The sequence below is a fragment of the Cryptotermes secundus genome, unplaced genomic scaffold (genome assembly GCF_002891405.2).
Source record: "Cryptotermes secundus unplaced genomic scaffold, Csec_1.0 scaffold445, whole genome shotgun sequence".
Classification (NCBI taxonomy): Eukaryota; Metazoa; Arthropoda; class Insecta; order Blattodea; family Kalotermitidae; genus Cryptotermes; species Cryptotermes secundus.
In genome coordinates this window covers 513,960-539,282 of record NW_019742968.1, presented here as the reverse complement: position 1 = coordinate 539,282, position 25,323 = coordinate 513,960, and the positions used below count along the sequence as shown (strand labels likewise).

The 25,323-nt window shown below is 43.2% G+C and overlaps 1 protein-coding gene and 1 pseudogene across 4 annotated transcripts in view; both read left to right on the top strand.

Annotated features, from left to right (window-relative positions):
* Nucleotides 1-25,323, top strand: part of LOC111873556 — a 111,644-nt gene that overhangs the window by 30,673 nt on the left and 55,648 nt on the right. For 2 of the 4 annotated variants that reach the window (XM_023868360.1, XM_023868355.1), the window contains exon 2: nucleotides 5,282-5,355. The gene's annotated coding sequence lies outside the window, so the exon portion shown is untranslated. Of the gene's footprint in view, nucleotides 1-1,499; nucleotides 1,584-5,281; nucleotides 5,356-25,163; nucleotides 25,268-25,323 lie in introns of those variants that run through there. The other 2 variants (XM_023868356.2, XM_023868358.2) reach the window with 2 other exon arrangements.
* On the top strand, nucleotides 24,568-24,686 carry LOC111873561 (annotated as a pseudogene).

The window sequence follows — 25,323 nt, the reverse complement described above, 5'->3', positions numbered from 1 at the left end:
GTTCGATGGTCAGACACAGTTTTTAGGTGTAGATTCATGCCCAGAACCGTTTAGAATCTATTTGTAGAGTTATACTGTCTAATATTGTTGAACGAAGTTAAGTCGAAGAATGAAGCTTACCGATTATATTAATTAAAATTATTAAAATATATAATTGAGCCAATTTAGTGGATTGTACTAGTATAGTATTATTATACAACCGTCAACACAACAAATTCGTAGTAAATAAACCTGTATTACTGTATTAATACTTGTTTATTATGTATATTTGCTACATGCCAAGCCATAAAGGCAAACTAACGGGATGCTCAACATATGCTTGACACAGGACACACACATAGCACAATCGACCAGGCACTGGGAATAGTACTTACTTAATTACTTATGGAACTGAACCCTTCTTGAGGAGCTGCCAAATCTGCAGCTACTTAAAAGTTTCCCAGCATTTTATGGAACCCGAAGTTTCATTGCCATTTTCACAACAGCCCTCCACTGGCCCCTATCTTGAGCCAGACCAATCCAATCCATACCATCCCATCCTATCTCTCTAAGATCCACTTTAATATTGTCCACCCACCTACGCCTTGGTCTTCTCACTGGTCTCTTTCCTTCTGGCTTTCCCATCAATATCCTGTATGCATTCCTCTTCGCCCCCATTCGTGCTACATTCCCAGCCCATCTCACCTCCCTTGACTTGATCATTTGAATTATACTCGGCGAAGAGAACAAGTTATGAAGCTCTTCATTATGCAGTTTTCTCCAACCTCCTGTCACTTCATCTCTCTTCGGTCCAAATATTCTCAGCACCCTGTTCTCAAACACCCTCAGTCTATGTTCCTCCCTTAATATTAGAGACCAACTTTCACACACGTACAGAACCACAGGCAAAATTATAGTTTTGTATATTCTAACTTTTATGTTTTTGGACAGCAGACGAGAAGACAAAAGGTTCTGGACTGAATGGTAGCAAGCATTACCCGAGTTCAGTCTCCTCGTAATTTCCTCCTGAATCAGGTTTTGATTTGTTATCGTCGTTCCCAAATATCTGAACTGTGCCACATTTTCAAAACATCGGTTTCCTATCTTTATGTCATGATTTTGCCCTGCATTTTGGTGATGAGACAGAAACATATACTTAGTTTTCTGTGTGTTTGCTTCTAGACCAACCTCCTTACTTGCGGCAATTGAAGTTGGTGTGTTTGTAACTAGAAATAGTACACATTGAAGAGAAAGACGAACCACAAAATAAACTTAAACTATTCCACATACTCAATTTAACTAAATAAAGATTACAGATGAATGATACTTTTGCAGATAGACGTAACCCTATATTCAACCTAATAATAAAAACATAGCGATCATAATAAATAAAACACCCCCAAATATACCCCACCACCACCACCACCACCACCACCACCCCTCACCTCCTTTGAACATCACATGACCTATGAAACACACCAACTGTGACATACTGTAGTTAGTACAAACCGTACAAATAAGAACCACAGAAGGAAAGCAACCGCTATCTGATAGCAAAGAGACTTAGTACGAGTACGCTATACAGAACAGAATACAGCATACACGTAAGTAAAATAAATCAAAATTAGATGAAATAACAGATAATACAAAAACGTCAAAGTATCTATTTCCATTAAAAAATAAGTTTATCACCGTCACTCATGGCATTAAAATAAAAAAGAAAGGGAGAAAGACATACACCACTTACATGCGGCAAACTGCCACGTAATAAGTAAGTAACCATTTACACCACACAATATGACTATACGTCACTCAAAATTGTACCATATTAGAACATATGAAATATATTTTTCAGATGCACATAATTAAAAATATCGCAGACTCCCAGAAACCCCCTCTAATCTACGATACAATATCATAGGCCTTCAACAATTTTAATTCAGTTTTAACTTCCAACTGAGTTATGTAGACTAATATTCAAATGTAATGAAACACAAGAATCGTAATGAAATTTATATTAATGATCACTAATATGGATCCACATTAACAATAAAATTCAATACGAGTAGTGCATTATATGAACATTGCCTGATGATGAACCAGCTGGATCGAAACATGTAGTAAAGTGCATAGTAAACGAATACCGATAGTAATATTTATTTATTTATTTATTTATTTATTACGAATTTGTTGTGTTTGCGGTTGTATAATAATACTGTATAGTAATGCAAAGCGGGATGTAAACAGTAAAGTTAACGGATCGTTTTATGTTCAAAAATAATTCTAGGCATACGGAACAGAAATTATACGTATCCAGTATTGGACAAGATAGGGGCTAGCCTACCTATCACTGTACATAGTTTACTTCTTCACCGGCTTTCATTTAGATAACTAGCCAATCAGTGACACAAAACACGAACGGTTTAACAAATTGACGCTCTGTAAGCTTTGAGGCTTTCACGGCGGTGACTATGAAGAAAGCAGTCGTCTGGGATTTGGCACCGCGTATATGTGGTGTTAACCGACGTTTCGGAGGAACGTATCGCCTCCATCTTCAGGGTAGAAAAAAATATAAGATATCTGCAAGCGAAGAGACCGTGAGAACCGGTAAAAGCAGAGTCTGCCAAATCGCAGAAGACTGCTTTCTTCATAAATTGACGCTACTTTAATGTACGGAAACTGGCGATCACTTTTTAAACACAATAATTTTATTATTTTCCGCTTGCAAATAATTAGGTTGCAATAATACCGTAGTTTGAGCCCTTAACACTCAAGTCGATATTAATTTAATTTACTGAAAACTAAAAAAAAGGATAAATGGGACAAAGTCATTAAAACTCTTAGTGAAATGGACGCATCTCGTCATGAATACATTATTAATTACCGTGACAACACAGGTGCATCTGTTTACCGGCATACAAGTGTGTACTGTGAGATAGCATAGTTGACTTTCATGTCTGTTAATGTAAGGTATATTTACTTTAATAAAAAGAATCCTACACTTGAATAAGGTATTATGTTAGAGAAGAACTTGTTGACCTTATCACGTTTTTGTTGTTAATCCTGCGTGTGTCCACAGCGTCAGTTTTCATTTCTCATAATTAATGTATTATAAGTTGCTGAGACTTTGCTGATTGTTCCTGTTAGGTACAGGTCATAGTTCCGAAAACAGTTCGTGTGCCGACGTGACGAAAGTCATTATACTCGTACAGTCATCACAGTAACCATTATATGTTCACGTTGAAGATATTTTCGTTGGAATTAATTACCATAGTTACCCATTTCTTTTCCTTGGCACTACAGCCCCAGTGGGCCTAGGCCTTTCTCCATGAACTTCTCCGTTCACTTCGGCTTTTCTAGATCTTATTCGGTAGGACTCCTTGGGCGAGTGATCAGCTCGTCGCAAGGCTTCTACTTGTCCACAAACACAGAAAAACGCGCACACACAAACTAAACATCCATGCCCTGAGTGGAATTCGAACCCGCGATCCCGGTTTCCAAGCGATCGAAGAGTGTACATGCCTTAGACCGCTCGGCTACCGTGACCGGCATAGTTATCCATTAGCCAACATAAAATGAGGATGTTTGAGAACAGGGTGCTGAGAATATTTGGACCGAAGAGAGATGAAGTGACAGGAGGTTGGAGAAAATTGCATAATGAGGAGGAGTTTCATAACTTGTACTCTTCTCCAAGTATAATTAGAATGATCAAGTCAAGGAGGATGAGGTGGGCAGGGCATGTAGCACGAATGGGGGAGAAGAGGAATGCGTATAGGATATTGGTGGGAAAGCTGAAAGGAAAGAGCCACTGGTAAGGCTAAGGCGGGTGGACAGTATTAAAATGGATCTTAGAGAGATAGGATCGGATTGATCTGGCTCAGCATAGGGACCAGTAGAGGGCTCTTGTGAACACGGTAATGAACCTTCGGGTTCCATAAAATGCTGAGAAATTCTTGAGTAGCTGCAGATTTGGCTTCTCCTCAAGAAGGGCTCTGAGTTCCATAAGTAAGTAAGTAAGTAAATTATCCATTAGCCTAGATTATTATGGCTCTACAGCCCTTTGTTGGGCCTTGGAAGCTTTTCGAGATTCTTGACCCTATACACAGTCGGTAGGACACCTTGGATAGGGATCAGCCCGTTGCGACCTGTACCTAACACAAACACGCAATAAATACAGACATCCATGCCGTGAACGGAATTCGAACCCGCAATACCAGCGTTCGAGCGAGCGAAGACAGTTCATGCCTTAGACCGCGCGGCCACTGTGATAGGCCCATTGACCTATATACACGTGATAACAGAAAAATTGTGAAACATTGATGTTTAAAATTTTAATTTCTAATACTCGTAGTTGGAAACTTTCCCTGAGAAAAGCGTGTTCCCCGAACAGAACTTCTGACGTCACTTATGCAGTAGAAGAGAGCAGACGTTCAGTTGCTGCTAAATCAGTTTCTATTTAATTTATTTTACTGCGCTGTCAGTACAGCAAACGTTCCTCCATCTCCGGGAAGTGTTCCTCGAAATCGACACGATCGGTGAATCCGCGTTGGTCGAACTTAATGAAGGTGACAGCTGAGCTGAATATTTACGCTGTTATATATTATTCTTTCTCATCTGTTCCTGTTGCCCCCACTGGAGCATAGGGCATCTTTGAAACGCTTCGTTTCACTTCATTCTTAATTTTAGACAGTCGGTGGGACTCCTTGGACGAGGGATTAGCCCGTCGCAAGGCCGCTACCTAACACAGGCACAAGGGCCGCGCCATAGCTCAAGCGGTTAGTCGCTGTCTTTCCACCCGGGTCTGGTCAAGTGGGATTTGTGGTGGACAAAGTGGCGCTGGGGCAGGTTTTCTTCGAGTACTTAGGTTTCCCCTGCCAATCTTCATTCCACCAATTGCTCCACAATCACCTTCACCTTTCGTTTGGGGCTGGTACAATAGGCCAGAAGTGGCCGCAGTACCAAGTGGACTTAGTCCCACCCAAGTAAGTAAAAAAAATGTGGATCCAGGTTTGTACTTCGCTCGTTGGGAGACTTAGCTTGGATTTCTTGTAATGAAGTAGCTTATTCATCACTGTATTTGCGGCCGCAAAAAGGTTCGATTGCTTTGTTTAGTTGCTACCCCTGTACCTCAGTTGCCCAATTGACCCGAGAAGAAGTTTTGCGTAGTCATTGATTTAATTTGTGTTCAGCATAACAATTAGTCTGGAGTGGCTTAAGGCCATGGTTAAGCCCACTTTTTGTTTGAAAATATGATACATTATTCATGGAATTTAACTAATGCGTCGTTTTTCTTCTGTTGCAGAAATTCTCTCTCTCTTGTCCTGTCCTGGAGTACACAGACTAGCAGTCAGCAACTTTGGTGTTTCTTAGTTCAAGGTTTGTAATAACAATAACAGCGATTGGTGGCAAAGGAGAAGATTAGTTTTATTAGTGATAGTGATTTTTATGCATAGTTGATTGTGAAAGTCGTATTGTCACAATAGTAATACTAGTAGTTTGCAACGCTTTTGACCTTTGCATAAGGGTTAGAATCGCAAAGTGGTTGTGAACGTTTGCAAATCTTTTTAAGGTGAATATATTTTTTTTATTTTAAATTCCATCATGTTTATAGGCTTTGAAGGTGTCACAGCGGTGGTTTTGAAGATATCTTCTGGGATATAACGCCGTGTAGTTCGTTGAAATTCAGCCGACATTTCGAGAAATATGGCGCCTCCATCTTCAGGCTCGAAGAATAAGCCGAGCAAGATAGCAGCTTGAAAGCAGGTGGCAATCAGAGCACACGGCCGTTGACTTTCAGCGGACTACACGCTTTTAAATCCCAGAAGATAGTACTCCTCATCGTGATTGTTATTATTTTTAGCTCGTAAGATGAACCATCACAAACACTGCCACTCCCTTGCTTCGTAGCTCCCCCTTATCAAATCCCACAGCCCCCCAGGGGACAGTACGGCCCACTTTGAGAACCACTGGTTTAAAGCGTTGAACAGGAACAACGAAAGAAAGAATTCTGTGTTTAGGTATTTAGAACGGAATTCCAAATAAAAATACTTTGAATAGGAATATATCGGCCTTATCGAAGAAATGTTGTCTTATATTTGCCAAAAGAAAATAATAATTGCTTTACTGTCGAACTGATGGCGCCATTAACAAAATGAGAAACAGGGAACTGTGGCGCAAGGGGACAGTCATGTATCACTAGAACGTGGCCCGCATTTTCCCAACTTTACTGTGAACTTCAGTCTGTCCGTAGTGATGAACTTGGTTGTGTGTAGTTATTGTGGTGGTAACCTTGACTTGATATGAAGTTGGCATAATTAACGTCACATAAATTCCTAATAACTCAAGAGCGGAAGTAAGAAGGACGTAAGATTATGCGGGTAGACAAAATGACGGCTTTAAAATAATGCGTTCGCGCAGATATGACCCAACTTACGGGTACCAAAGTCAGTGCAGTGAAACCCTGGTCCGTAGACGGAGATGTTATGACGGACAGAAGAATACTGCCTGCTGGGATATGTTGGCGTGCAATCAGGAGTTCACCGGTGTTTCGTAGGAATATACTGAGTCTATCTTCAGGGTATAACATATGCGTCAAAGTTCAGAAGATGACGTTCTTCGTAATGCCGCGAGGACCTCCAGTCTCACATGCAGTAACGAGCAAGCCCACAAAATGGACTCGACTGCGCTGGATATTTGATACTGTCAACACAAAGAAATCGCTGAATGTCATTTGCAGGCTCCATATTCTCAACGTGGTTTCCGGTTAATCAGCAGGTTGTATGGCTTTCTTTGTGCCTCCGGGTAAATGGTGGTATCTGTCAGTGGAGAGGTAAAGTGGGGGTAAGTTGTAGAGATACTGTATGCTCACAGAGTGAAATGGTGACATCTCTGTTCCAACAGACAGTAAGTAAGCTATCATTTATGAGGACATGACTGCTTTCCCCCCCGACATTGTTTCTGATTTCGTTATTAACATCTCGCCCTCGACGCAATATGACTAGTAGCTGAGAAGGCGTCTCTAAATAAACTAAGAAATGAAATTAGGCATGTGATACCAGTATGCTGTGTGTGTGTCTGTGAATCCCTCCTCTATCAACTTCTGACTGCCTGAACCAATCTTTATTAAATTTCGTATGTATATCATGGCACCTGGGCCCATCTCAACGGCGTACTTCATAAAGCCCTCCCATTAGCCTGTGTGTGTATACACCCTGTCGTTGCTAGGCAACGGCTCGGTAAAAAGGTTATCACGGCAGCGAATACACACGCAACAGTAGAAGAAGCGTTAGACGCGTTGTCTTATACATAGCCGATTAGTCCCTTCAAGAACTTCTTGCTTATGTTGTGTATTTTTAATCTTTTCATGCCCCTTCCCTACTGTTGACGTTAATGTTGCACTGAAGTAAAATTGTGAGGGTTTTTTTTTTCTCTTTTAAAATAATAGTCTAATGCGACTCCATATTATACGCTAGACACGGCCCGTCTCAGCCTCACGATGGCTCTGGCTCCCGTTAGGACTTGACCTGCATTAAGATAATGAACATATTAGAGCCGGCATAGCGACTGGCTAAGGGCTGGACGACCGAGGGGTCGGAGTTCGAGTAGCGATAGGGTCAAGAATTTTCTCTTGTCCCCGTCGTCCAGACCGGCTCTGGGGTCCACCAGACATACACAACGGGTACCGGGGGCTCTTTCCCCGGTGCGTGAAACTGACCACTCACCTCCAGCTAGTACCGAGGTCAATGGAAATGTGGATCTATACATCCACTCCCCCATACGCCTTCATGATGTAATGCCTAATTAGTTAAGCACAGAGACAACTGTACCTTTATCTTATGTATATAGTAGCGTTCCTTCAGCATCACAGCATCGTACGGGAAAGCCATCACTGCTTTGCTGTATAGATGTCTGGCCTGGCAGTACCATGTAAAGTTCATTGATTGGGCCAGGTAACCCGAAGTTGGGAGAAGTGAGTCATGCGGTGTAAACAGTGCAACAGTCTCTCTCTGACGACAAACAGGTTTTCTTTTTTTTTTCTGTTATTTCATTGTGTTATCGCCATCGGTGCTTAGTGTCGTCATGATTTCTGGCCCTGATTTCTGAACTGTTGCCTGAGTCATATAAAGAATTTCACTTCTTCAGCTTTACAGCTAAAAGGCGTCCGGCAGTCAGATATTGAGGGGGCTTCTGCAGGTATCACACGTGTTGATGAGAAATGGTGTGTTGTGATAGTCCAATTACGGTACATATTTGACCTCAGTAACAAGAAAAAGCTATATAGTACAGTTAACGACCTGTCATTTGTTCAGGTAAACGCCTCAGAATGAGCAAGCCACCGAAAGACAATTCTTGTAGAATTTTAAAATTTTACCTATTATGTTAATATTGAGAACCTCGGTACCTGAATCAGTATAGCGATGGGCTGGACGCCCTGGGTTGGATTCCCGGGAGGGATAAGTTTTTTCTCTCCTCCATAACATTCAGACCGGCTCTGGGGCCGACCAATGGGTACCTGGGGCTTTGAGCTACGGGGTGTGAAGCTATATAGAAGTACGTATTTTTTTTTTCCTTGGCACTACAGCCCCAGTGGGCCAAGGCCTACCTCCATGAACTTCTCTGTTCACAGAAGTACGTAATAGCGACGGAAATTGTCTCACAAGAAAGTAAACTTGTTAACATAAGAAAAATCTTAAGAAAAAAAAAAAAAAAATGAGACGCGAATACGAGAAAGTACTGGAACAGGCGAGAGTGAAAAATCCAGGACAGATGAAGAAAGAATACTATAATGCTGATAATTGATATTATTACTATCATAACTAATTTGTATTTTATTACTCTACATAAATTTTTCCAATGACGTACAAAGACGGTTATTATTTCTATTAAGGCTGACAACCTCACCACCATCTGTGAGCCGATTGTCTAGAGAAAATGTGGGAGCCTAGACGTCTCACGACCCTACGGGCCTCCGCGGTCCGTTACAGGGATAGCTTAACTTTAATTTACTACCATAGTCAAATAAGTTCATGGAATGGCCGCAAAGCGTCGTTGCAGTGCATTACAGCGGCCGAATTTTGCTTTGAAGGCAATGTACTTGTACTTCTGTTCTATAAAAATGGGGCTTTGTGGTCACTTGCACATTCTTATTCGGAACTGTACTAAAGGCAAAAGAAGAATGCCCTCAGTTTCTGAACANTTTGTCCGCCACAAATCCCACTTTACCATACCCGGGATCGAACCCGGTCCGCCGCGGTCGGAAGCCAGAGACTAACCGCTTGAGCTATGATCCATGAAACGCTTCGTTTCACTTCAGTTTCTTGATTTAAGACAGTCGGTAGTGGTCGTAGGACTCCTTGGACGGGGTAGCAGCCCTTCGCAAGGCCGCTACCTCACACAAAGCAGAATAAACACACACACCCATGACTTCAGTGGGATTAGAATCCACAATCCCAGTGTTCGAGCGGGCGAAGGCAATTCATGCCTTATACCGCGCGGCCACTGGGATCAGCAGCTTGTATCACTGGTGTTAATTTATAATGATGGGAACCTCTACAAAATTTGAATATGAAAACTTTGTCTTTCTTTTTTTCTCCCTCCCTTTTTTCTTTTTTCATGTTACTGGGCCAGAGATATTTCGTGTAATTTTACACCCAACTTTCTTTCAGCTCTCGTGGTTAATGACACGAGGCTGTTAACTGATCTGTGCAGACTGCATCGAGACGTCTTGACCTGCGCCACGCATTTCTCTCTGGAATTTCTTCGCTTTCTTTGATTAATATTTTCAGTGACAGTGTTTAGAGTTTTACTTACTGAATGGGAAAGTGTACATGATTACATATTCTAATAAGAAAAACAGTCTTTCATTTCAGTTTTTATAGAATTACAGGTCAGCTTACTTGTAATTAGGGTCATTTGTAATTGAAATTTGAGATGCATGTTTCCGGACACATTTTGGCCTACGTTCCTCCAAACACAACAGACACGTGAGTTATAGTTCAGTATATAAGTGTTTCACGCGGTGGCGTAGTTGGTTGAGGAGGTACTATGCTACAAGCCGGAAGGTAGCGGGTTCAAGTCCCGATGAAGTCACCAGATTTTTTCAGTTGTCCTAATCATTCCAGCCGCACTATGGCTCTGGGGTCGACTCAACCTCTAACAGAAATGAGTACAAGGAATATTCTTGGGGTAAAGGGCGGCCGGTGCTTAAGGCTAACAACCTTGCCGCCATCCATGAGCCGATTGTCTAGAAAACGTGGGAACCTCAACATCTCACAACCCTATGGGCCTCCACGGCCTGTTAACAGGGATACCTTTACTTACTTTTTTTTCAGACTACGTAATTCTTTATTTTGGCTTGAGTTGCTTTAGTATAAAACTCGAAAATCCGTACCGTATTTAACGTTTAGCGCGACGTTTTTGCGTTTTACGGTCTTTTTTTTTTTTAGTAAATTTACGCGCACTTTCATTCACATAATTTACGTATTTTCTGTTATTCATTTTCTCATCTTCTGAATATTAAGTCTTTCATGCTTTTATTTTGCCATTTGCACCCAACCTTAAGCAGGCCAACTGCCTCCCTGAGTCCCCTGAGGTAGCCTCTGTAGTAAAGGTTGCCGTCTTTAAGTACGCTAAATTCTATGAATAAAGTTCGCCTCTTACAGGCCCTGTAGCCCCAAATGAGGTACTCGGACCGTCGTGAATGGCTAATGGAGAGGAATTTGGAAGCCTTTTTTGATCAGTTTCATGTTACCCTCTGTTCATTCACAGAAGGGAGAGATGCGAAAGCCCAGAATACCGTATAACGGAGTACCTTTCATTACGACTTAAGTATATTCCCACTATTATAACCCCAGTAATGGACGTTGCGTGTCTTCAGCTTCCCATCCTTTTAGCGACCACCGTTGTCCTGGCAGGGCGACGGCCTTGCTAGTTGGGCGAACAACCGGCAGTGGTTGTTGGTAACGTGGGTAACCTATCTCTTGCAGTTTGCCATATTTTGGTGTCGTAGGTACGTGACCGAGTTTCTAGTTGCAGGGATTGGAATGAAATAACGGTTACGCAGGGAGTATTCCAGGCTGGCGTAACTTCTTGACATTTAGAAAAACTGTGGCTTTAGTCCGCAAGCGAACTATACCGACAGAGCGACCGCCGCTTTTTGGCGACGTTAGTGCCAACTTTAGCGGATAGAGGATGTCGCGTGGTCATCGCAACTAATCCCCACGGCCGTTAATTTCGCTTTTCTAGACCGGAGCCGCTACGTTTCCATTCAAGTAGCTCCTCAGTTATCCTCACGAGGCTGAGTGGACCCAGTTCTAGACCCACTACTTCTCAGAAAATGTAGTAGCGCCACGAATCGAACCCTTGGCCTCTGGATCTATATCCAGGAAGTCTGACCATTAGACCACAGAGGTGGTACAATATTTACACAGTATATTTAAAATTGTTGCTTGTTCGCTTCAGCAGAAATACAGACAAAACTGTCTTCGCTTCTCTCTGGTTCGTATTTCGTCAGACTTCCGGTTTATATTCTGAGAACAGTGGGGGTGATAACATTTCACCTTGTTATGTTTGCTCTGCTGGTTGAGGACGGAAAGGGGAAGACTCGACTTACCAACAGATCTAAGGCGACAGACCTAGATAAAGAGTTGAGGGCAGTGCGCGTGGAATTTCCGTGACGGTTTGGTGTGACTCTGGCAGGCGCAGTAATTAACAGTGTGCGCGCGTGTGATTGAATGTAATGGGAAGTTCACCGTGCAGGTGGACACTGTGTTGGTGATTGTACCGCCTAAACAAAGCACCGTGAAATGAACGTGCCTCGAATGTGTAAAAACGTCCATTTAAGGTGACAGCGTTAATCAAGATTTCTTGTTAAACGTACGTGATGGATTTACACATACCAAGGAAATTAGTTGATATAAGTCACAAATTTGATTTATTTTCTATATAATTGATTTCTCGCAGTTTACACTGATCAGGTTAGGGAATATATAGCAGCCTGATATATTAAGTAAGAAGTACGCGAAGTCAGAGTTACTTTACGACTGGCGGTTTACCGTCAACCAATTCGTCTTGGTGTCAGACCCCTTGAGACTCACGACCAGATACTTTTTTTTTTCCCATCTGAACTATTGCTATCGTAGTCTTTACGTAACATCCTCTCTGACGATAAAATGGGTTTATCTCTTGTGAATATGCTTGGACTTCCGTCAAGCGTACGTATCGCCTTTACATCATGCTATTGAAAATTCTTCCATTTGCACTACATACAAGCCCTCTGTCAGTACAGGCTTTGCAGAGCAGATCATGACCACCGCCAAGTTTAAGCCCTTTATACAGTATTTTCTATGCCTGGCTTCGCCTTGGCCTATACCGCGAACATTTTCATTCTCATGATTTTGTATGACTTCTGCTTGTTGCCTGCATAATTTTGTTATATAATCGTATACATTCGGAAGGTTGAAAGCCGTGTGCAAATCGAGGACCGGTATGCAGCTTGGCAAATTTCCAGTGGTGCGGAGAACCTTGTTTTATAGGCGCTGCAATTTTAAGATGAATTATGGAAAGAACCAGTCAACTACTTTCATTTGATACGACACGGTCTGCAGAGAAAACGACGCCCCCAACTGTTTTTCGTTTGCCGCGGGAACTTATTTGCCTAGTTGTTACCTAGCAACGATAAAGAGCTAAAGACACGCGTCCAGTAGTTCTACTATTGCGTGTATTCGTTGTAGCGGGAACGTGTTTACCGAGCCGTTGCATAGCACCGAATTGAGGGATACACTTCACCGAGCTGTCGCCTTGCAACAATAGGAATGATACACAGACTGATGGAAGGGATTTATGAAGTACGCCGATGAGGTGTGCTCAGGTGCTATGATACACATACATACGAAGTTTCAGACACACAGACAGGGTAGAGATAGCATAAGCCTACTTTTATTTTTAAAAATAAGGAAAATAGGCTTAAAAAAAGGTGCCCGGTTCAGATTTCAGCCGCTTTATTAGGGGTTTGTGTCTCAGACCTGCTCTGGTCAGAGTAGTGAAGGAAAATTCAAACCGGTGGCAGTGGGCGATGCAAATGACATTCCATTTCTCCTGTCATACTTGAAGCACAAGAATAGTGTCGTGCAAGTCAGCTCCGTTCCTCCTTTACGATGTTGCGTACAACATTGGCCTTCATTCATTTGTATTCCAGATACAAATCAGGTGTTTCAAAACTGTTCACATTACAGATATCACACTACGTAATGGGAGATTATTTTTTATTTTAATTCCTTAAATATTCATAATACAAATAAAAAAACAAACTCCGTGTCTGTAGTCCGCAAGCGAACTATCCCGACCGAGCGACCGCCGCTTGTCGGCCAAGTTAGTGAAACTTTTGCGGATAGAGGGTGTCACGTGGTCAGGGCAGTGGATCGCCACGACCATTAATCTCGGTTTTTTAGACCGGAGTCCCTGTTTCTCCATAGTTATCCTCACGAGGCTGAGTGTACCCCGTTCCAGACCCACTACTCCTCAGAAAATATGGTAGTGCCGGCAATTGAACCCGGTACCTCTGCATGTGTAGCCAGGAACTCTGACCACTAGAACACAGAGGAGGTCAGATATTCAAGATACTGAAACATATGTTTCAAATTAATTTCCATAGACTTGTGAGTTAATGAGATATACGTGTATGTTGTATGTACTGTAAAGATTTATTTTGTGCGATGGGTCCACATTTTAAAAACTCGAAGTTCAGTGTGATCGTTATGTAAAGCAGGTGTTGTGTTCAGCTGATACGAACCAAGATTAAATTGACCCAGAAAATTTAGGTGAAATTCATTTTAGTAGTTCTGAAGATAAAATATCCGGGGGGGGGGATAAAACACAATCTGTTCACTTAACTTTAATTCTATGAACTTCGTAGACAGTCAAGCTATATCCCTGTAACAGGTCGTAGAGGCACATAAGGTTGTGAGACGTCGAGGTGGCAGCATTTACTAGAAAATCGGCTCACAGATGGCGGTAAGGTGGTCATCCTTATGCGCCTGCCACCTTTTACCTCCAGAAAGATGCCTGGTACTCATTTCTGTTAGAGGCTGAGTCGACCCTAGGGCCGTAGTGCTACTAGAAGTACAAATCACAGTGACTTCGTCGGGAATCGAACCCGCTACCTTCCGACTTGTAGTATAATACCTCAACCAACAACACCCCGTGCCCCCTTCGTACACAGTATGCATACAAATAGGAAAAAGCTCCAGTACGAACAGTACTGTCTTGTGTGAAAGGATGCCATGTAGTTTGGTCACATCCTAATAACCTCCGTTGTAACCTCGTGCAAGCTCACGTACGGGTCTTTTGGTAGTTTCTCCGGTTACGTTTCAGACAGATGCGTTTTGGCTTATGAACGAGTTCCTCAGTGCTCAACTTAAGAGGCTGCGGTCTTACAGGGTACTTACTCCTCCGCAGCAAGCCCACACACAGTCAGCTTCTAAACGTCGTCAGTTGACGGTGCAGTAGCAGCAGTGGGTTGCTGAAAGGCGTTAATCGTTTTGTGTGTTACGTAAGCGTTGTAGACTTCTACATTTTGATTGAAGGCAGTGTAAGTAAATTAATTGGGCCTCGCCATAGCTCAAGCGGTTAGTCGCTGGCTTCCCACCGCGGCGGCCCGGGTTCGATCCCGGGTCTGGTCAAGTGGGATTTGTGGTGGAGAAAGTGGCGCTTGGGCAGGTTTTCTCTGAGTACTTCGGTTTCCCCTGCCAATCTTCATTCCACCAATTGCTTCACAATCACCCTCACCTGTCATCTGGGGCTGGTACAATAGGCCAGAAGTGGCCGCAGTACAAGGGACTTAGTCCCACCCCACTAGCCATAGAAAGAAGTACTTAATTACGTGAGATGATTATTATTATTGTTATGGTGTAACGGTTACTTATTTGCCCATGGAGCTGAGTGAGCCCTTCTGGAGGAGCCGCCAATTCTGCAGCTACTCAAGAATTTCCCAACATTTTATGGAATCCGAAAGTTCATTACCGTGTTCACAAGAGCCCTCCGATGGTCCCTATCCTTGCAAACTGAATGTATGGAATTGAGAGAAAAGTAAATATCGTATCTGTTAACGTTCCTATGGACAATATGATTATAGTAGATTGCAGGTTTTCAACCAGTGGGTTGCGAGCGCGCGTTGGACGAATGGCAAGAGTTGAGTACATAATTACGTTTTCCCGTAGTTTGTTTAGTTTTGTGTATGTGTGTGTGAGAGAGAGAGAGCGAGAGAGAAGTTCTCTTAATAGAGAAAACAAATAGCGATTTTAGCTGTATAATAAAACCCTCGTCATAACGGACCGATGGGGGGCGTTATCGCCTGTGGCCGCTATAACCGAGTGAAGGGGCACTCAACGGAAGTGCACCACACGATACATAGCCAGTACACTCAGTAAACATAGAAACATACATGTGATTGCATACACGTTTTTATTTTGGGGCTTTGTTTTATTTTAAGTAGTTTAAAGGGCCCGCTTTATCGTAGTTGGTTGAGACAGTATGCTACAAGCCGGAAGGTCGCGGGTTCGATTTCCAAGGATCTCGTTGAATTTTTCAGTCGACGTAGTCCTTCCAGCCGCACTATGGCCCTGGGGTCGACTTAACCTCTAACAGAAATGAGTACCGGGAAAATTCTTGGGGGATAAAAGGCGGCCGGCGCGTAAGCCTGCCAACCTCACCGCCATTTGTGAGCCGAACCTCTAGAGAAAATGTGGGAGCCTCGACGTCTCTCAACCCTGTGGGCACTACAACGCTGAAACGAAATTTCGAAATGCAAGTGTATGTAATGGAAAGTCTGGGGCTTTGTACTTTCTTGTTTACTATAGCAGAATGCAAGGCTGTGAATTACTGTACAAGTTTACAGGGAAGAATTGGTTTGCTGCACGCACGGTGGGCATGGTGTCGTCACATCGTATAGGTGCATGCCATTAAACGTAGTAGCCCATATGAAGGTCACGCTCCGTGGAACAAACATGACCTTCCACAGGTCAACTGTGTACTTTGTACGATTCATATTTTGGCGTCGAAGTAGTTCGTCTACGTGCAAACATTCTGGTTTCTCTTTGCTTATTTCTTTGTTTCGTTATGTATGTGTATATGTATGTAGAGATTTAAACAAACAATGCTGCAAGCGGCTTCCCTTTTTTCTTGTCTCTTTCATATGTATGTATGTATGTAGGTAGGTAGGCTGTGTATACATTCATGTTCTCTTGTGAAGGCCAGTTACAATACCTCCATCGCAGCCATGAGAGTCGTAGAAGGCGACAAAAATGGAACCTTGTACCTTAGGGTAGAGCTGGGCCACCCTGTCACTGAGGGACATAAATACAGAGACCTGGTCCTCCAGGCCCTCAAACTGACGACCTTGCTGTATACAAAATTATTGTTACCAGATCGAAGGAAGTTAAAACCGGAGGGCTTTTTCTTTTAATGCTAGTGGGGTGGGACTAAGTCCCTTGTACTGCTGCCACTTCTGACCTATTGTACCAGCCCCAGATGATAGGTGAAGGTGATTGTGGAGCAATTGGTAGAATGAAGATTGGCAGGGGAAACCGAAGTACTCGGACAAAAACCCGCCCCAGCTCCAATTTGTCCACCGCAAATCCCATTTGACCAGAATTGGGATCGAACCCGGGCCGCCGCTGTGGGAAGCCAGCGACTAACGGCTTGAGCTATGGCGCGGCATTGCGGGTTAAGTGCAGCGCTATTTCCTGTGTCGGCAGTCGATGTGTGATATTGCGTCTGCAAACAAACACTTCACGACTGCCTTTAGTTTCATTAGCGTTCGTTAGTTTCATCCCCTACGTAAAGCTAAAGCTACCCTTGTTAACAGGACGTGGAGACCCTGTAATTAGGGTTGTGAGACTTTGAGGCTCCCATATTTTCTAAACAATGGGCCCACAGATGGCGGTAAGGTTGTCAGCCTTACGCACCCGGCGCCTTTTACCCCCCAGGAATATTCGTGGTACTCATTTCTGTTAGAGGTTGAGCCGACCGCAGGGCCATAGTGCGGCTGAAAGGATTAGGTCAATTGAAAAAATCCAGTGAGCTCATTGTGGATCGAACCCGCGACTTTCCGGCTTGTAGCATAGTACCTCAACTAACTATGCTACCGCCTGCCCCTTATCCACTACTTAGTAAACCTATATTTTATGAATACATGGGAAATGATTTGCAGTCTTCCTGTAGAATCACGTGGTTGCACAAGGGAGACGATTGAATTCATTCTGTTGCAGTGAATTAACTGCACATTAAAGTGCGAAAAGGAAAGAAACGTTCATAAAAATGTTCACAGAAATAATTTCATTATAATCGTACAATTAATACTTCCTCTTTATTGTCTAGCCCACAGAGTCCTTCTCAGGCGGGTTTCCGTGTTACATGACATAAGTCGTTATGTCACAACATTAAAGCGGGCGCATTCAAGATGGAAGGAAGTTAAATTGAAGTTAGTATTTATTCTAGGAATTATGTATTGGTTTATTTTCTTACTATTCTGTCAGTAGCTAAGATTATATAGTGTCGATTGACGGGCTGGTGAAGCGGATAGCGAAATTGGAAGTGATGCGAAAAGAATTTTTATGGCATAACTTGAAGTATTAGCCAGGCATTATAGCTGAAGAGGCCGAGGGAAACCACAAATGACCTTAGGATAGACGGTCTCTGAGCCAAGACTTTAACCCGGAACCTCCATAATCCGAAGCAGGGGTGCCGCCCATTCGAGCATAACGTTCGGTGTAAATTAAGCTGAGAGGTTTGAGTCAGATTCACTCTTTATTTGGTACTGGTATCTATGTGTACCACTTTAACGTTATGTAACATGACATTCCGTCCCCAAAATTATTTGTTAGTTTCATTTGGTTCCCAGTATAAAGGGTGATTTTTTAACCTCATTAAACCAATGGATCTTTGTAACGGAGATGCAATGTGTCCTTTTGGAGGTACGACTTTTAAAATATAATTTAAACGAGCTTCGTCTTGTGTACATGGCCCGCGTGGAGGCGACTACGAATACCCCCACCGTAGCCCTGCGACTTGTAGGAGGCGATTGAAAGTGAACCTAATGCGTAGGGGTATAACAGGGCAACCCTGTTCCTAGGGGATATAAATACGGGGGCCTACCCCTCCGGGTTGGGAGAGTCTCGAATCTGGAACAGTAAAATATGTTTATGAGTCCTGCGGGACTCAGGCCTCATGCATGGCTGTGCTGGCGAGGACCAGCAGCAATTGTAAACGACAGACCCAACCTCTCGTCAGAGGACGTTACATAAGGACTATAATCGCAAGTGTTCAGTTGGAAAATAAACATTCTGGTCGTGAGTCTTAAGGGGCTTGTCGCCAAGGCGGTAAACCTTAAATTCGTAAAGTAACTCTTAACTGTTACTCTGACTCTTGACTTTTGAATTGCGAATTCGTATCCCTTTGTAAACACCCGGAAATTAATATGGAACCTCTGTATCAGTACGCTATATAAAGCCGAGTGTATCCATTGAGAATTTACTGCAAGATTTCTTGCTCTAGAATATTTGGGAATGCAATGCTTAGTCTGGTTAGTTGAGAAACGAGTTATTGTGTTATGGATCTCTCTTAGGTTCAGTGGTTATAGTTATGATAATTAAGTTGCAGAGTATAAGTACAACCATTTACATAATTGTCATTTGCCGCACGCGTAACATAAGTAAAAGACAGGCCCTGCTACTTGTATATTTATTTACACCATCTTTAATGAGCAAACTTGCAGGATTTGAGGTTCTCACAGCGATGACTAAAGAACATAGCCTTCTTAGATGTAATGCTATGCAGTTCGGAAAGATCCAGACGTTTCGGCAGAACATATTCTGCTTGCTTCTTGCTTGTCTTACTCTTCAGCCCTGATGGAGGCAGTGTGTTCCGAAACGTCGGGCCATTTTTCTAACTACACAGCTTTACATCCCAGAAGACCATACTCTTCAACTTTGGGGAAGTCCGAATGGTGAAAGAATTTCATTCAAGTGAAAATTAATGTCAACCTTAATTTAAATTTGAAGATGTGAAAGCATAATTTCTTGTGATGGCTATGGTTATAAATTAGAGTAACTCTGGGGAGAATATTCCGTCTTGAAAGTGTTAACCTCTCAGATGGTGAAAGAACTCCCACCTTTGAGCGTTTATTACACGGAATCAACTTGCTACTACGAAACGTGTATGTTCTACATATTGACACCGGTAGCCTATATCAACTAATCGCTGGTTGGAATAGTGAGTTCCGTCCGTCCATCTGTATCCGTCTATCCATCCACCCACCCGTCTGTCTATCCATCCGTCCATCCGCCTGTCTTTTCCTGCTGCTCCCACTTGGAGCACAGGGCATCCGGGATACGCTTTGTTTCCCTTCAGGTTCTTCATCTCAGAGAGTTGGTCGGACTCCTTGGACAGGGGATCAGCCCGACGCGCGGCCGCTACCTACACAGGACAGCACAAACAGAATAAACAGGCAAATATCTATGTCTTGATTGGGATTCGAACTCACGATCCCGGCGTTTAAGCTGGCGAAGACATTTCATGCCTTAGACCGCGCGGCCCCTGTGATCGGCGAATGGTGGGTTGGTGATGTAATATGGCTGGAGGGCGATACAGGGGGTAAAGAAACTCAAGCGAAATTGTGAAGGTGTCATAGTAATTGTGCATTTGCATAGGTGAGCGAATTTGTGGAAACAAATGTCTAATCAGCGAGCACATACGAATACATTTATGTTGGAGTATTGTAATCTTAAATTCAGTGAAAGTGTAGGCCAGAGGTAAAAATACTTCGCAACTGGGAACAGGAAAATTCATTAAACATTTATGTCTGTGGGAATTTAAAACACGACCTTCCATTCTTCAGGGCAGTAAAACGTAACGAGAGGTATGTCAAAACTAGTGTGTACGCTGTTTTTCCCACCAGATTCCCGCAAATTACTGTAGAGGAGTATAGGAACGCTTTCGTAACAATAACTGTATACAGTATAATATGACAAAAGAATATAACTTCTAGAACCGTACGGAAAAGATAAATGATATATTTAAACATAACAGAAAGACTTTACAAGTCTTTGGAAATACATTTCTAAGCAACAGATACTACGGAGCTCTAAGAAATAGTGTCGAATTTTCTGAAGCTTAATAACTATGCGTGGTTTGACAATAAATTTCGCGAACTACATACCGCATTGTTGAATATCACTGGGTCGCCTTCAAAGTACTGCCCTTGTATGCACCGATGCCAGCGCCTAGTCCACCCTTCAAAACAATTTTGGAACTGGTTTTATGGAATAGCCTTCAGAACTGCCGCCATATCACACCTTTTTATGGAATAGCCTTCAGAACTGCCGTCATATCACACCTTTTTATGAAAAAGCCTTCAGAGCTGCCGTCATATCACACCTGATGTCATCAAAATGCCTTCCTTTCAATATTTCCTTTATCTTCGGGAACAGAAAAAAGTCATCGGGGACTAGATTAGGTCTGCTGTAGCCGGTTGTCATTCTTCTATCAGGTACGTCAGAAGTTCTCACCGTCGGTATTTTGACATGACGCCTGAAAGCCGGAATAGTGGAGCCAGACTGCATGTTAATTGCTAGGCAACGGCTCGCTAAACACATAACCACGGCAACGAATGCGCAGGCAGCAATGCAGGGATTGTTAGGAAACGGTGTTTACTGTTGGGCCCGTTCCGTAGCTATATAACGAGGGTCCCACCACAGGCGACGAAAAGGGAAGTCCCAAATCTGAGACAGTAAAATATGGTTGCGAGTCCCAGGGGATTTGGACCCGAGAAAGACTGCCCTGGCAAAGACCAGCAGCATATACAAAAGACAGATCCGTCCTCTCGTCAGAGACGCTTCACAGAAACAGTACAGTAACTGTCAAACTATAATAATTAATATCTGGTCATGAGCCCCAGATGGTGCTCGACACCAAGACTTACTGACTGGCTGTCAGTCGCAATGTGACTTTGACAAGGGACTTAGTCCCACCTCACCAGCAATAAAAAGAAAGTCTCTTGTACTGCGGCCACTTCTGGCCTGTTGTACCAGCCCCAGATGATAGGTGAGGGTGATCGTGGAGTAATTGGTGGAATGAAGATTGACAGGGAAAACCGAAGCACTCAGATAAAACCTGCCCCAGCGCCACTTTGTCCACCACAAATCCCACTTGATCATACCCGGCATCGAACCCAGGCCGCCGCGGTGGGAAGCCAGCGGCTAACCGCTTGAGCTATGGCGCGGCCTACGTAGCAAGTAAGTGAACGGAGTATACATGTGCATATTTGAGTAATTCAGGTTGTTCCAGGGTTTTGTCTTACCCCAACAATGACACAGCATGCAATATTACTTCGTCGCCCCGTAACAGAATTGAATTGCATGAAATGTAAGATGTTAACGTGCATTCTTCTGTGGACACAGCGTAGTAGAACTCTTAAATTGGACTGTGACGACAGTTTTCGAGTCCTCGACAAATGAGATAAGCGTACTGAAAACAGTGGTTCACTTATCTTAGAACAAAACTAAATAAATGATTGACCTGTTTTATATATGGCCCTAAGAAGAAAGATATTGCCACGTGTAGGGGTGACCATAGACGGTTTGGATGGCTTGATGACTCGATTGACCACTTATACACTCGACTCGGAACTACAAGGTTTAGTACTGAAAGTCACGAGCATCAATTTTTTGTAAAGTAACATGCTTTATTATTGACAAACCAAATACACCACCTCACTCTACAGACCTTTCTTTATTTTTCCACATAATCGCCACTTTTTTGTACACATTTCTCCCAGCGTTCTGGGAGTTTGAAAATTCCCCTTCTGTAAAATTCCGTTCCAGCCATCCGAAGACACTGACGCACTGCTTTCTGAACTGCCTCCGTTGTCTCAAAACGTCCACGCAGCTGATCCTTCACAAATCCGAAAAGATGGTAGTCGGGGGTGCCAGATCAGGGCTATAGGAGGGGTGTGGAAGAACTTCCCACCCCATCTTTGCAATTGCTTTCAATGTGGCCTTTGTGGTCTTCGGTCAATAACCGCGGGACCCAACGAGCACAAACTTTCCTATAGCCCAAGCTTTCAATCATCTCCTATACTGCACTGTGCCCTATTCCAAGTTTTCGGCCTATTGTGTCCACAGTCACACGCCTGTCGTCCTGAATGATCTCAACCACTCTTTCCTTGTTGCGTTCATGTGAGGCTGTTCGAGGACGACCGTTCCGAGGCTCATCTTCGATGCTGGTGTTCCCATCTTTAAAATGTTTCACCCATCTTCGAACACTGCTCGCACCCATGCACACACTTCCATAAGCACGCTGAATTCGGAAAGCATTCCGTCAGTGTCTTCGGATGGCTGGAACGGAATTTTACAGAAGGGGAATTTTAAAACTCACAGAACGCTGGGAGAAATGTGTACAAAGAAGTGGCGATTATGTGGAAAAATAAAGAAAGGTCTTTAGATTGAGGTGGTGTATTTGGTTTGTCAATAATAAAGCATGTTACTTTACCAAAAATTGTTGCTCATGACTTTCAGTACGACCTACGTACAAGCAATTAAGGACGCTATCGCTGATATACACACTTTACAAATCACTACAGCATACCCTAAGCCTCAGTCTGTTATAGTCGTCCGTAGTGGTTGCTTGGTAACAACTCTCAGCAATGAATATTCTTCAGCTTCTGTGCTCACGCTGTTGCTCGGTGGTTAATACTACTCACAGCCGAACTCATTGTTAAATCAAAGTCAAATTTATGTTAGACCGACGGTCAGCCTCTCTTGGAATAGAGCACCCATTTGGGGCTTACGACCAGATCTTTTTTACTGTCAGGCAGTTGCAGGCTTGTTGATGTGGGGCACTCTCTCTAACGAGAGGACGGGTCTGTCGTTTGCAAGCGTTACAGTCAGCAGTAATACGTATGCCAGTATAGACGATTAACATTTTGCATGTTATTAAATTATGTATGTACAACATATACAAGGTCTGTATCAATCCAGGCTCAGCAGATCATGCCCTATCATTAGTAGCACCTGCTACAACAGCAGTGTGGTCACTTGAACAGTCGTATGCTTGACCGCTGCCAAGTTTAAGCGTCTTATAACTTAACTCGTTGCTCCAACTGTCCTGAATATAACACCCCGTTTCCAACAGTAAGTCTATTGTTGCGTGCGTATTCTTTGCCGCGTGGACGTGTTTACCGAACCGTTGCTCGAAAACGGTCGTTGTTTAAAGAGTCGCCGATTAACAACTGATCTATACGCCACAGTATGCTGTCGAATGTGTAATTGTTTTTGCTGTAGTCTACTGTTGGTAGCACATACTGTATATGCAGGTACCATTTGGATTTATTTAAAAAACGACTCATCTTATGAAAACGTGTTTAATGTAAAATATTTGCAGGCATCTCAGTAAATTCTGTAACTGCAATTTGGTCTGTTTTGATGCTGATAGCATGAACGTTTATTTGGGCCTTTTAGCAGATTTGTAGCGTAATGGGTCAGATTGTTTCGAAAGTATTTTATCTTATTGTTTTAGTATTCGAAATTGTACGGCCTACGTAATGTTTCAGAGAATATATCTGCTTTTTTTTATTTTAAGGCAAGTCGCAGTGTTTCAGCAGAACACTAGCAGAAGGAAGGGTCGTGTTTGGAACAGACTACTCGAGAGTGTAGGTGGGCCTACATGCAAATTCAAATCGGTCAGCTGCTGCTGATTTTGTACAGTGGTGGAACTAACCCGAAGTCATTACTGAATAATTATTTCTAGAAATTATGAGTGCGAATTTTTGCTCTTGTACTCAGCCACGCGACTTCTGAATCGGTCGCCAGGTTCGTTTTCCCCAGGTTTTACAAGATGCGCTCCAAGCAGAGTTGTCTTAAGGCGCGTCCACATTACGCGTGCTCGTGTGACTCGCTATGCTCGCGAGTAATGTGGACGATATGACAAGTCACGAGACGAGCAAATTTTACATTTTTAATTTAAAAACTATAGCCAACAAATTAGAATACGACTACAGCCTGTACACACTACGAGTAAATATACGGATCCTCACGCGACGAAGCCTGGCGAGCAACTGAAGTAGTGTGGACGAAGATTTACGGACACAAGTAAAAGCCAGACGAGTCTCCCGACAAGCACAATCCTGGCGAGCACGAGCACGAGTAATGTGGACGCGCCTTTAAAGATAATGCTTTGTAACTATTCAGGAAGCGCTGTCCTAACTTGAGGGTTTTCATAGCTGTCCTTAGTCCTTCCAGACAAATTCCAGGACAGTATCTCGAGTAGGCCACGACTCCTTTCTTCCAAATTGTTTGTAATTCATTATCGTTCGTGGATCAGCCTACCATTCTACGCTATGTAGTGTCGATGCTAAGAGTGCCCTTAAATGAGCTACGAGAGAAGAGACGCTTTAAAGGAACTACGTAATATTTGGCAATATTTGCACCGAAAGTTGTGGTACATAAGTCTTAGTACCTCTTAGTATTTCAGAAGGTTAAAATTTCGATTCCCCGTAGTTGATTTGTAGGCTGTTTAGCGCCACTGTATCCAGCGATGGCCAATGACTATACCATGTTGAAAACACCGGTTCTCGTCCGATCACCGAAATTAAGCAACATTGGACGTGGTTGATACTTGGATGGGTGACCACTTGGGAATACTACTTGCTGTTGGCATTCCTTTAAACCTATCACAGTGGCCGCGCAGTCTAAGGCATGAACTAACTGTCTTTGCCCGCTCAGCACTTGAGACATGGGTATCTGTACTGTCCTGTGTGTGCAGATAGCGGCCTTGCGGCGGGCTGATGCCCCGTCCAAAGAATCCTACCGACTGTCCAACAAAACGGCTGTAGAGCCACAGTTAGATTATCTTCGTTTGTCATATTAGAATGATACCCAATTGTATTTCCCCTGGCATGAGACTGAACAGCCCACTTTGTGTGGGGTTAGAGAGACTGCAGCACTTAGAGATAAGTGGAGGCTGTGCTCATTTCCGTTTTCCTGTTTAGGCGCAGGAAAGGGAAGAGGAAGGCAACTGTGGTTGCCCATTACGGATCCTTCATGCCCCCCCCCCTCTTAACCCTACTGCTAACACTTGCCCACCATACATTTCCAAGTGGTTTTACTGTCGAAGTAGAAACAAAGTGGTGCAGTGAGGGGTCTGGGACTCCATCAGCACTAACTTCAGGCTGTGAACTGTGGACCACAGGATAACCACTACAGACAGTATGCGTAACAGAAAATGGCCGAAGATGAAGGTAAAATTGTTTGTGTTAATGAAGCGCTGTGTCATGAAGAGAAATTGGGGGGGGGG